This window comes from Ursus americanus, chromosome 3 (assembly GCF_024610735.1).
Source record: "Ursus americanus isolate L20-20 chromosome 3, mUrsAme1.1.p, whole genome shotgun sequence".
In the NCBI taxonomy this organism is placed as follows: Eukaryota; Metazoa; Chordata; class Mammalia; order Carnivora; family Ursidae; genus Ursus; species Ursus americanus.
This window is the reverse complement of record NC_142129.1, coordinates 79,075,753-79,090,536: the sequence shown is the minus strand read 5'-3', so window position 1 is coordinate 79,090,536 and position 14,784 is coordinate 79,075,753.

Here is a 14,784-nt window from a genome sequence, read left to right as displayed (position 1 = left end):
TGAATTTAAATCTCAGGAGTCCACAGACTGCTTCCTCCTTAGGGGAAATGCAAACAGTGAGGAACTTGTTGAATAGGAATTTTCAAAGACTGTGATCAAAAGCAAGCCTCAGCAATGTTGCCCAACAAGCAGGGCTGGCTGTGGGAATAGATAGCAGAGGAGCTGGTTGCTTATGTGGTGAGTTTTGTGAAGCTACTGACTGTTTATCAGTCAACCACCGTTATTTGTTATTGTCCTGAATGTTAATTCTGAAATTAAACTTAAATCCTTATGAAACAACCTTCTAATTTTCCAGCTAATGATTTAACAAGGAATAAAATAAGGAATTGCTGATGAATGGGAGCTCCCCATAGCAAACCCTGCCCAACTGATAATTTTGCCAAGATTGGGTCTAGATAGATATAGGATGGTAGATAGAGCCACTGATATGCTCTGTACTCTTAGAGAAAGTGGAAATTCAACAATAGTCAGTATTTACTCAGAGAAACCCCGGTGGTGAAAGCAGTCAGGTGCTAAAGTGTGAAAGGGTAAGGGTCATTAGAAGAAAAGATAATAACATATTAGGCCTTTTATTTGGAGGTTTATAGTTCTCCAGGAACTTTCAAATGAATTCACAGATTTGACCTCTAATTGGTGAGCATATTATATATCTATTCCTGGCTCCAGAAGAGTTTGAGAAATATGTGTGAAGCTGGACTGGAAATAATGGAGTCAGCCAACCTACAGGGTCTGTCACAGACCCAATTCTGAATTTCACCGCAACAGTGAGAAGGGTAATTAGGGTCTTGTCCAGAAGCTATCAAACCCACCTAACTTCATGATCTGACTGAAAATGTTATTTCTAACCTTCTTGTGGTCGTTCAAGTTAAAGAAATAGGAAAACAACAAAAATATAAATAAAAAGTAAAAAAACCCAAAAAACAACAAAAAAAACCCCTCTATGGCAACCACATAGTTTTTTCACAAGCGCACATATTTCTAATCGGAATAGGAACAACTAAAGGGGCAGAGGCTAAGGACTGATGGAGGATAATGCTTCATGGGAAGTATAGAACCTCACTTCTTCTGCAGCTGGGACAAAATTCACAGCAGAATGAGGCCTCTGAAGTTCAGAAATGGCTGGGATTGGGCCTTATTGGTGCTTCCTTTGACTACCCAGTTTGAACTCCTCTGAAATCCTCTGAGAAAGTACACTGTAGACAGCCTTAGGAGATGAAGGTGTAACTTGGGTAAAGTACATGGAATGTCTGATCTAACTGATCTCTGTTTCCACAATGTTCAGCAAAGTGTGCTAAATGAGGTAATGAAATCTTGTCTAAACGCTGATAGTAACACTGTGTCATGTCCTTGAGCTTCAGTTTCCTAATTTGTTTCAATGATAAAAATGTATAATGTGCATAAACTCACTTTGACATTTCAAAATACTGTATATATTATATGTTACAAGAGCTACATGTAAATGTATTATATATACATATAATAAATATGTACAATTTACAAATAATATACTATATTGTATATATACATATGTATACATAATGTAGGTGTGTGTGTATGTATATGTATGTGTGTGTGTATATGTATACACATATATATTTATGTGTGTGTATATACACCCATTGCTGTTTCTTAATTATTACTGACATTAATGACTTCAAATATTCTCCTTGACATCTTTCCGTAACATAAACATGTAAAAATATAGTTCTATTATCTTGTAAGGCTTAGTAAAACTAGTTTTTATTTTTAGTTAGAAAAAAAGTTTTTAGTATTTTTATATTTTCTTAATTGGCATTTGTGAAATGAAAGTTACTTATCAAAGGCATAGACCAGGAGAAGAGCTTGCAAATCTTCTGAAATAATAGTATAACAAATACCAATGAGGAAAGCAATTCTTTTTTTTTTTTTTCTCTTAAAGATTTTATTTATTTGACACAGAGAGAGAGACAGCCAGTGAGAGAGGGAACATAGGCAGGGGGAGTGGGAGAGGAAGAAGCAGGCTCCCAGGGGAGGAGCCTGATGTGGGGCTCGATCCCAGAATGCCAGGATCATGCCCTGAGCCGAAGGCAGATGCTTAACGACTGAGCCACCCAGTTGCTCCGCAATTCTTATTTTGATAAAGATTGATGAAATTTCAGTTATAATCTTAACACAGATATACTTTACAAGCATTTTTCTTTTTATTTATACTAGGCACCTGAACATTTGTTCTGTTTCGGAGAGAATACTCTCCAGTATGAGTCTTGGTGAGAAGAAATATTCCTTATGCAAATAAATAAGCCAAGGGAGACAAATACAGCTTCTTCCCACCTATGACAAACTAGGAGATGGACATGTGCCCTAGACTTGGCCAGTCAGATCCTCATTGGAGACTTTGGATTTTAAATTTGTAATACTAAGTTGTAGAAACAGTTGCAAAACCATTCATGGCAGTGGTGGTGGTAACGGCATATAGTTGCGAAACCAAACCTATGGTAGCCTTGTGAGCCCAGCAATGGCAGTAAGTGCCCAGTGGCGGAAATGTCACCTTTGCTGCTACTGATAGAATATTGATTAGACAATTCCTGGGCCTGGTCTTGGCTATACACCCAGCTCTTGCCTGTTTACTAAAACTTTGTTAAGTCTATCAATGCCGCAAGTTACTTGATATTGATACGATATATTATTTTTTTTCTTTTGTTTGTGAGTATTGGTTGCTATTCCTTAAAATAAGACCCCTGTCTGATCCAAAGACAGACTTCTGTATGTATATATTTGTTGGCATTTTAATGGCACATATAAAACGATTTCCTGCCTTGTTAATGATTACCTCCCATGTACTTTACTTACTATCTGCTCTATGATTAGTTTAAATCACTAAGAGGTTCTTGAATAGGTGACTAATGAGACCTGTAGTTATCATCCAAAGGTTAAAAATAATTATATACTATTCATTGAACAATCTTAGTACTTTGGCAAAATCAAGTATAATTATTTTGTTATAACATTTGCTTCAAAATAGTTAATTTTGACAAATAAGTAATACTGTGACCTTTAGGAAAGAAATGGAGAATTGTTAAACTGAAAATAAATGAACAGAGCTAGTTGGGATGTTTAGTCTAGCATTTCCAAGTATTTTTTAAAATATATTACTTTAAAAAATTATCATATTTTGTAGACCTTATGGCAACTTGGAATGATTGCATTTTTAAAAAAATACAGGGGCACCTGGGTGGCTCAGCCGTTAAGCATCTGCCTTTGGCTCAGGTCATGGTGGGGTTGAGCCCTGCATGGGGCTACCCACATCGGGCTTCCTGCTTGGCGGGAAGCCTGCTTCTCCCTCTCACACTCCCCTTGCTTATGTTCCCTCTCTTGCTCTCTCTGTCAAATAAATAAATAAAATCTTTTTAAATAAATAACTAAGTAAATACAGAGTATTATTGAAAAATTCAGACATGTTTAACAATTTCTATATTTTGATTATTTTTTCTTGATTTTTTTTTTCTTTTTTGCAATTCTTATACAACAGTTTGTAATTTAACTGCTGGGAAATAGCTTAATGAAACAAATAAAAAAACACAAACAAAACAAAAAAATTATGAATTTAATCTTCACTTGAACCCAGTATTCACCTAATTACATATTTTATACATGTTTTCTTAAAATAATTATTTTCAAAATTTCTAATCTTTTGAATATAATAGTAAAATTGTTATTTTTGTTCTTTTAAAAACAGTTACCTGTAATTTCATTGCCATTTCATGAATGAAATAATTACTAATTTATCTTTAGAAATCATCCATTATTAAATTACCAGTGTCTTCACCTCTTTCCTAGCAGCCAGAATTGATATTTTATGTTTATACTATAAACAGAATAATATAATTCACAGATCACCTAGTCTGTTTTGATGTCAAGCTTATCAGTGAATAAATGAATTTTAGTTAAATCCAGGAAAAAATAAATAAATCAATGACTATAATGAGAACTAAAATTGAAAATCACGTGATCCATTGCAAATATCAACTCTGCACCTAATTCTTAATGTTTACATGGGAGATTTATTTTATTTTTCTGACTGGGCTGTGGTTACTTAATTAAAAAAAAGAGTAAATGTTTGAATTTAATGGTTTCTAAATTTCCTTTCAGTTTGGAAATTCTATGAATGTGATGTATATATAGGAAAAGTTTAGTGAAACAGCTATTTCTCTTATTTGGAGGATATATATTGGAGTCGATGGTACAGAAGTATATATAAGAATGTAATTACATAGAAGTGATCCTACTAGAAAGCAGCAATCATCAGTGTGGACAAGCTAGGGTAAACTCATCCTGGTGTGATATGTGAGGAGTGGGACAGTTCCACCTGGCCAAAGTATATTTCTTCCTTTCATCTCCCCAACTGTACTGCTGCCTTGAAACCCTCACAATAAAAGTAATGACAATAAACACATGTTAAGGCACCTTTTACCAAAAATGGGCTTTGTTAAAATGCAAATTTAGAATCCTATAGAAGACTTTGGGGTTCTTGTCTTTAAAACATCGCTGTTCATTACTGGTTAATTAATAGTAATTACATTACTGTTTCTGTGAAAGTATTACAATTTAGATATGAATATTATTAGACATTAATTATCAGTAATTATAATGCCTGACAATCTCAGGCTAGAAAATATGCACAGAGATGAAGAGGCTAAGTACCTATCCTTAGGAAAGTTATAGTATCAGCTGCACACAGAGAATAATGTGTAAAACACTACAGAGCAATATAATAAGATGGTAAATTACTTCTGAGTTCAGTATTTGAATTTTTGTCAGCAACTAAAAATCTTCAGGACTAAATATGCACTTTTCTTGTGAAAAGAAGAAATAAACTTCATAAAGTGATATCCACAATTCTTATTTAATCTTCATTAAAGCAAAACAAAACAAAAAAAAGCTGTTGTTTGGTTCCTAGACTATTAGTAACTCAGTGAAACTGGCAGATGCTGGAGGTCTTGGACCTTGTAGCTCAGAGTGAAGTCAGATTTTGAATTCCTGTTATCTGATTCTGGCCTTGAAGGTTGGCTGCAGGAGCTGCCTCAGAGAGGTGGAAGAGAACAACCTCCCTTAGCTCAGGAAATCTCCACCCTTCTTCAGTGAGTCAAGATTTTTTGGGTGGATCTTTGGCAGATTAACCCAGAGCCATCTGTTAAAAGAGAACTTAAAAAGAACCTGTCCTTTCTAGATTATTATGTCTTAGCCGAAGCAATGGGAGAAAATAGTACAAAAAATAAAGGATATAAAAGGAAAAATTAAGAAGTAGATGCTGCAATAGTTCAACTTTTAAGGAATATCAAACCCCATGTTTTAGACCATAGTTCCTGCATTTGCCAACTATCTAGTTTAATTTTTAATTAAAATAATGCATATTCATAATTTAAAAGTTAAATTGCTGTCTAGAGCTTAAGTTAGAAAAACAATGTTCCTTAATGTCCCCACTTCTTTCCCAGTATCCAACTCCTTAAGTACTGTTTTCTCCAGATCATGTTCAACTCTGTTAGCTATTCCTTCTGGTCTCCACTTCCACATATCTATAAAATGCTGCAGCAGGCACTTGTGAGGCACCATATCATTTCTCCTTGGGCCACCTGATGGACATTTCCTTACATGTTTGCCAGTGTTCCACATTTAGCTACTCTTGTTTCCACACAAAAAAAAGTCATTCACCTGTGGCTTTGCACAATCATGAAATGCAGGAGTTAATTTCCATGGGACAACCTTCAAATAATGAAGGACGCAAATGGATACTTAGGTGCCCCAGCCCCCTCATTTTCTGGTGGGTTAATTCTGTGGCAGGTTCTACATGATACCCAGATGGTCACCCAAGGGATAGTGTCTCTCAGTTGCTCACAGTACTAACCAACTAACCAACTTGGTAACACAGTCTTTATTGTCACTTAACTCTTCCTCATCTTACTTTTCCCATGTCCTCCCATTTTCTAAGATTGTCTTTCCAATAAACTATATACCTGTACCTCCTTTTCTCAAGTTTTGCTTTCAGAAGTAACCCTAACCAGAACAGTTGGTTCTTCAGAGCCTAGCTAGAAAACAGCCCTTTAAGTTAGGATTTTGGAATTGGATCACTCACCAGTCAGATAGCAATAAGAATAACATACCTGGTAAATGGAGTGATGATAACCTCTGACATGCTTCAGTTTCACATTTCCTAAAGCTCTCATTTGGACTGAGTTGAGATGAGATATAAGTGGAAGAAGCAGCCCTGATTACACCAATGATTCTCAAAGTGTAATCAGCATTCCTGGGTGGGGAGGAGGGAAGCAAGATCCAAAATGGTTGAATCTTTTCAATGTAATATACTTACAGCATAGAACAACACTTCAGAATAGAGAAAGAAATGAACATCTAACAAGGTAAAATTCAGTCTCTGGGATCCAGTAAAAATTATCAGACATTCAAAGAAGAAGAATACAACCCATGATGAAGAGAAAAATCAATTATTTGAAACCAACTTATAAGTGAAACAGATGAAAGAAAAATATTCAAGGACAAAATGACAGTTATAAATGTATTCCACATGTTCTAGAAGCTAGAGGAAAAGTTGAACTTATTAAATAGATACATGGAAGATATATAGAAGATATAAATCATATTTCTAAAGGTGCCATTATAATGTCTGAAATTTTAAAATACACTGGGTCTGATTAATGGCCTATTAGGATATATTAGATATACGGAGGAAAAGATAAGTGAACTTGAAGTCATAGCAGTAGAAACTATCCAAAATGAAACACAAAGAGAAAAATGAATTAAAAAAAAGTGAACTGAGAATAATTTTAAGCATTTACTAATGTATATATAATTAGCATCCCCAAATGAGAGGAAAAAGGGGAAAACAGAAAACAGAGAAGAAATGTTGCAGAAACTGTCCAAGTTTTATAAACTCACATATCCAAGATGCTCTATTAATCCCATCTTTAATAAACATGAAGATATCTGCACCAGAGGACATAATAATGAAATTACTTAAAATCAGTTATAAGAGAAAAACATAAAGCAGCAAGAGGGAAAAAAAAAGACCAATTACATGCTAAGGACCAGAGATAAAGATTTTATAGCAGATATCTTGTTGAAATCAATGCAAACCAGAAAACATTGCAGCATCTCTAAAGTACTAAAAGAAAAATAATGTTAATTTAGAATTCTAGACCCATTTCAAAAATGAAGGCAAAATAGTAATCATAAGAAAGTGTATGAAAAGGTAAAATAATTCAGCAGAAAACCTAAACTAAAACCTAAAACTAAAAACCTAAACTAAAACTTTTCCCCTAAAGGGAAAGTTTCTGGGTATAAGGCAAATGATACTAGATGTAAATCAGGATCCACACAAAGGAATGAAGAACTCTGGTAACTACCTGGGTAAATGTAATCAACTTTTTTCTCAATATTTAAACATCTTTTAAAAAATAGATTGTTTGAGTAACAATATAGTAACAATGCACTGTGGGGTTTTAACATGACAAAGGAAAATGTATGGTAATAATAGTATAAATGTTAGGATGGAAGAAAGGAAGTACACTCTTGTAAGCTTGTTAATACGGTTTGTATGCGGTACAGTATCATTTGAATGTAGATTGTAATAAGTTAAAGTTGTTTGTTATAAATCTTAAAGCAATCACAAAAATAATAAAAATAGTGTTAATAAATAAATAGTGGAGATAAATAGAACCAATTAAAATATTCATTAATCCAAAAGAAGGCAGGAAGTAAAAAGGGAATTAGCAAAGAATAATATGGGATAAGTAAAAAAAATAGTAAGATGGTAGATTTAAAAATACTATTTTAATAGTTGTATTTTATATATGATCCAAATGCTCCTATTCAAAGGCAGATGTAGGCTGGATTAAAAAAAAAATCGGACTTAACTGTATGCTTTTTACAGTAAACCTAATTTAAATGACATTAATAAGTTCAAAGTAAAAGGATGGGGACACATTTACTAGACCAACACTATTAAAGAAAATGTAGTCATATCAGACAAAGTAGATTTTGTAGCAGAAATAATACCATCAATATAATGGGTCCCATTTTTAATAATACAAGGGTCAGTTATTAAAGAGAACATAATTGCAAATGTTGGTACACCTAATAACGATGCTGCAAAATACACCAAGAAAAAATGATACGACCACAAGAGTAATAGACAAATATGTAAGTATAGTTGGTGATATCAACTACTCTGAATAGTTGATAGAACAAGTAAAGAAATAATCAGTAAGGATACAGAGACTTGAAAAACATTATTAACCAACTTGAATTAATTGGCATTTATACAATCTCCATTTCAAACAGAATGCACATTCTTTTCAGTTGCATACAGAACATTTACCAAGATGCACCATATCTTGGGCCATAAAATGAGTCTAAATTAATTTAAAGTGATTTAAGTAATAAAACATGCTGTGTGATCAGGATGGAATTATCTTACAAATCAATGGGAAGATCTGGAAAACCACCCCAAATTTGGAAACTAAAAAGGCATACTACTTAATACTGTGGGCCAAAGAAGAATTCAAAAGGGATATTAGAAAATATTTTGAACTAAATGAGTATGAAAATACAAAATATCAAAATTCATGGGATAGGGCTAAAGTCATATTTGGAGAAAATTTTATAGCACCAAATTATATGGAGAAGAAAATGAAGGTCTCAGAACAGGGACTTTAGCTTCTGCCTTAATTAAAAGGTCAGAAAAAGAAAAATGAATTAAACACAAAGTGTTAAATGAGAGTGGAAAACAGGAAAAAAAAATAGAGAAAATGAATTAAACACAAAGTGTTAAATGAGAGTGGAAAACAGGAAAAAAATAGAGAAAAATCAACAAAATCAAAAGCTGTTTCTTTGAGAAGATCAATAATATTAATAACCCCTTAGTCAGGTGGCTACACTGATAAGGGAAAAATATTGGGAGAATACACAAATTACCAATATGAAGAATAAGGATAATGACATCACTACAGATTTTAGAGATATTGAAAGAATAAGAAGGAATAATAAGAATAACTTTTTGCCACTAAATCTAACTTAGACAAAATTGAGAAATTACTAGAAATATACAAATTAAGAGAGCTGTCTGAAGTAATAATCTGAATATCCTTATGTCTATTTAAGAAATGAATTTGAAGTTAAAACACATCCGCCAAAGAAAACTGCAGGGTCAGAGGGTTTCACCGAGGAATTCTACATTTGAGGAGAAATACTGCCAATTCTACACGAAGTCTTCCCAAAAGTTGAAGAGGAAGGCCTACTTTGCAACTTAATATGGAGATCAGCACTACTCTGAAACCAAACCCAGACAAATACTTTAGGAAAAAAAAAAAAATAGAACTACGTTTCATTAATTTAGACAAAACGCTTATTAACACAATTTTACCAAATTCAGTAAAGTTCTAGAAATGGAAAAAAGGAGCCCAACAAGATCATTTTTTGAATCCACTTCTTTCCATGGACAGTTTTAAACTTTGGAATTTACCACTATGGGATCAATAGATTACTTATTTGCTTGAGTTAGTTTTAATTGGGTTTATTTCACTTATAATTTAAAATATCCCAATTGTATATAGAAAGATAATTACATAAACACATAGAAACATGTAATCTTCTGATTATTAAAGATAGTTATGATATATTGTTCTATTAACAATGACATTTTACAGATAGAAAAATAGAAGAATACATTAAATGAAATAAAAGAAGCTTATGAGATAATAAGACAACAGGGATAAGCAACTAGCAACAGGGATAAACCTATCAAAATATGTGCAAAACATTTATGAAGAACTAATTTATATTTCTATTGAATGTTGTCAATATTTTTATGATGTTAATTTTCTTTAGAACTATATATTTATTTAAGGCAATTCCAATCAAAATATAAATATTTTTAGAAGCTTGATGCACTTTTTCTGAAATACATAAAAAAGAGTTAATGTTTAAGAAAATACAAGACAATCCTAAAGAAAAATAATAGGGGTATAAATATACAAATTAAAATGTGACACTTTTATTTTTTTTTCAAGTATCAAAGATTTTTGTTTTTAATACTTAACGTGGACAGTGTTCTGTAGAGTGACAAGTGCTCTTAATGCTATCTTAATGTACCAATATATCACCACTTTGGAAGCATCCTATAAAAACCTTATCAAGTCTTTAATTATCTAATATTTCATTAACTCAAAGACTATATATAACATATAAATAAGTTATGAAGCATAATAATGAAATATATACCTATGAAACAAGTACTCAATTTTTGAGCTAAGCCATTATTACTAATGTTCTGAGTTCCTATATGATCCTTCTATTTAACCCATCCTCCTGCCCACCTCCCCTCCAGCAGTGCTCAGTTTTTTTGTTTGATTGTTTGTTTGTTTCTAGTTAAGAGTCTGTTTCTTGGTTTGCCTCCCTTCCCCCCCAGTATGTTCTTCTGTTTTGTTCCTTAAATTCCACATGAGTGAAATCATATGGTATTTTTCTTTCTCTGATTTATTTTGCTTTGCATAATATTCTCTTATTCCGTCTGTGTTGTTGCAAATGGCAAGATTTCATTCTTTATTATGGTTGAGTAATATTCCAGGGTATGTGCGTGTGTGTGTGTGTGTGTGTGTGTGTGTGTGTGTACATTATATGATCCTCCTATATCCTGTACCCTTGTCTCCATGCTGTTACTTTCAAGGATTTAGATTTTAGATTTTTCTCTATTATGTCTTATTTTTAAAATGAGGTTTGGGGACTCCTGGGTGGCTCAGTTGGTTAAGCATCTGCCTTCAGCTCAGGTCATGATCCAGCTGGGAGCCTGCTTCTCCCTCTGACTGCTGCTCCCCCTGCTTGTGCACGCTCTCTCCCCCTCTCTTTGACAAATAAATAAAATCTTTAAAAAAAAATGAAGTTTACCAAAATAGAAATATGTTCCTAAACATATATTGTTTAGTTTTCTGTTGTTCATTGGAAGCCCTATGTAGTCTGCAGTCAGTAACAAGAGATTTTTAGAGAAAGTAAGATTGGGGGAAAATAAACTAAAATTTTAATTGCTTATGGTGGATTGAGTAGTGGTCTCTCAAAAGATACGCCCACACCTTAGTTTCTAGAGCCTCTAAATGTTACCTTATTTGAAAAATAATCTTTGTTGACATACCTAAGGATCTTGAGATTATCCATGTGGGCCTTACATCCAGTGCCGAGAGTTCTTGTGAGAGTGAAACAGAGGGAGATTACACAGACACAGAGGAGGAGGCCACATGACCACTGAGGCAGAGGTTGGAGTGATATGGTCATAAACCAAGGAATGCCTGGAGCCACCAGAAGCTGGAAGAGGAAGGAAGGAAAGGAATTCATCCTTAAAGCCTCTGGAGGAAGTGTGGCCTTGCTGAATTTCAGACTTAGAGCCTAAAGAATTGTGAGAGAATACATTTCTGTTGTTTTAAGTCATCAAATTTGTGGTATTTTTTTTTCCAGCAGCCTCAGAAAACTAATTAAACTTTTTTGTATGTATTTCATTTTGTCCAGAGTTTCTATAATCAGTTTGCTTATTATAATTTTGATAATAACATAAAATATTTCTTTAATAATAAAAAAAATAAAGGACATTTAAGAAGATTCCATAATGGCAAATGTGTTATGCTAGGCTCTCCCCACCACCTGTGGGGGATGTGGAACCCTAAACACTCAGGAATTCTAATGAGAAATGCAAGGAAAACAACCTGAAACTGTTCTGGAAATTAACACAGGGAGCTCATATGGCTTTTTATCGCCAAGCAGTGTCACAGCTTAGCAAGGAATCACATAGTTTACAGGGCAATCAAGAGCACGAAGACAGTTGATACAACAGCAAATGGAAATTTAAGTGTCTGGGGAGAGCAGTCTCAAAGCCTGATACTAACCTGGGCTAAGATATGACAGGTTTTTCTTCACTTTAAGAATGATTTAGAGAGAGTTAGTTTTACTCAGCCTGAGAAGATCTCAAAATACAGAGATTAAGAATCATTGAAAAAAGTCTGAGTGGAGCCTAACTTTAGCTAGTTTATACATTGTTTTACATTGTTTCGCTAACATTTAAGTAAGTGATTAGATAGTCTAGTTTGATTGTTTTACTTTACTGTTCTAATATAAAATTCCATTTGTATAGGAAAAGCCCAAATGAGGTTGAAAGATTTGAAACCTGAAACCAAAGCCAAAGCATCCCCGTACATTTGTTGGCTACAAACCAAAATACATGTCAATACATCTATGAAGTAATAGTCTCTGGAGTGCTGCTTTGCAAATTAAAGTCAGTTGTTGGTAAACATCACCAACTCAAAGTAGTTCATTAATTAAAGAGTGTAAGATGTGGTCACTATCCTTTGGATGACAGAAATATAGTAAAACAGAGACTCTAGTTTTCTTATTTTACAACTACACTATGATACATTGCATGTAAATGTGATTTTGATAAAGAATTGAAGGAAATAAAAAGCTGTAGGCCACTTTATTAATTTGGCATTCATTTACCTTATGAAAAATGCATGAAATAATAATACACAAGCAAACTCTAAGGTAGATTTATTTAAGTTGATTAATTTCTAGATGAGCTCAGTTCTAAAATCTTTTCACATGCAATATTTCTCCTATTCTTTCCTATTGTCTTCAACATTAAGCTAAACTGCCTTCACTTATGTAAGTTGGGTATGTGTGAAGTGTGATTGAGACCATCTTTTTTTATTCAGAAAGCTATTTTTGATCCTCAATCTTGTGTAAGTCATCTTATTTTATTATACACCTTATTTTATTATACAATTTTATTATACATCTTATTTTATTATACACATCAAAGGATACATGATGACAAATTTTCAATTATGTCCGTTTCTCCCTATTGAGTTTTATACTCAGATTCCATTTATTTGCACGAGTTAAATAGATACTAATTAAAGCAACTATTAGAATAGAAACTATTTAAATATTCTATCTCACATCAGATTTTTATTTCATACTTCCTCCTTGTTGACAATAGCCTCCAGATGGGAATGTACATGTGTAATCTGGAAATTAGCTATCATCACTACCCCTAAAGGTTTAATTCACATTGTATGCATTTCTTTCCCCACATCTCTGAAAAATCCCAAGAGGACTTTACATCATCATAGTCCCTTCTGGCTCTATTTTTCTACTTCTGCCTAATTAGCTTAGTTTATAGATTTTCTTGCTTTTCCCCATATGCAGTTCGTATTTGGCCTCACATGGACCCAGCTGCGGAACTCAGACCATTTTCTTAATGTCCACAAAGATAACCTCTCTCACTCAAAATTGTGCTTGTGCATAGACTTTATGCATGATTCAGTGGAGGGAAGAAGGGAGAAACACCCCAGAAACACAAACAACTTTGTAATGAGAATTGAACATCCTGTTCCACAGCAATGGGAACTTTTTTTTCCCTGCCATTTTTTCTGACTACCTACTGCCATGTAACCAGTTTCTGTCTCTCGCTCTGTCTCCCTCTCTCTCTCTCTTTTTTTTTTTTTTCCCTCTATCATCTCTCTTCTCCCCATTCCTCCACCCTTCCAGGCCAACCAAGTAGATTCATGTCTGGACCTAAAAGGATGGCTTGATTTTGAAGCTCTAGGTTTAAGAGTTTTTAAAAGTCACTGGACTGGCAAAAAAAAAAAAAAAAAAAAAAAAAGTAGATAGAGACTATCCTATGACAGAGGGAAATCTAGCATTTCAAAGTGGAAAAGAGAGTGGTGTCAGCAAAGGAGACAAAAAGTGAACATTGATGTGGGACGAAACCTAGTAGAGTGTGGAATCATAGAAATCAATTTATAAAATTATTGAAAAAAAAGGAATTATCAATAGTATCAAATAGTGGTGGTAGTTTAAATTAGATAAGAAATGAGAATTGACAATTCAGTATGGCAAGAAAAAGGTCATTAATAACCTCATCAAGACCAGTTTTAGGAAAATGTTTTGAATGAAACTTTAGGATTAGGCAGATAAGAAATTTAGAGGTGAGACATTGGGGGTAAGAAGTATAGACAACTCCTTTAAGAGTTCTGTTCTAGTGCAGTTGTAATTGCAGGCTTCAACAGGACAATACGGGGTCTCTGGGACTTTATTATCTTAAGATAGGAAAATTTCTGAGTGATTGTAGATAGGTGGTGATGATAGACCAGGGAAGGAAAATCTATGGTACAAGAAAAAGAATAATTAAGTAAGATGTGAGCTATAGCTCAGTGGTGGGGTTGGTTTTAGATAGAAGCTGAGAGAATCTGTTTTGACCAGGAAGAAAGGCAAAATAATATTGCAATAGATACAAACAAGTATATAGATTGTGATATGTGATATTTCTTGTTTGATCATCTATATTTTTTCAATGAAATAAGAACAAATGCTATTTGATGAGCTGGGAGATTGGAGATAGGATGTTTCCACATAGCTTGCTATGGTATAAATTGTTAGCAGCAATTTACCTGAATATCCCCCTCAACAGTGTTAGTCATTTGGGATGATTTTTCAAATTGTAACTTGCTGTCAGTTAAATTTGTGTGTCTTTGATAATTTGCAAGTGAATTTTTTTTATATTACAGATCCCTATTAAAACATATAAATATATTTATATATATGTATATTTGGAGAATAAAATATAGTCATTAGAGAATAGAATATATATATATATTCTCCAATATATTTGAGAATAGACTAGAATATATATATATATATATGACTAGAAATAGAAAAAGGATCAATTTAATCCAAGATATGGCTTCTTGAGAA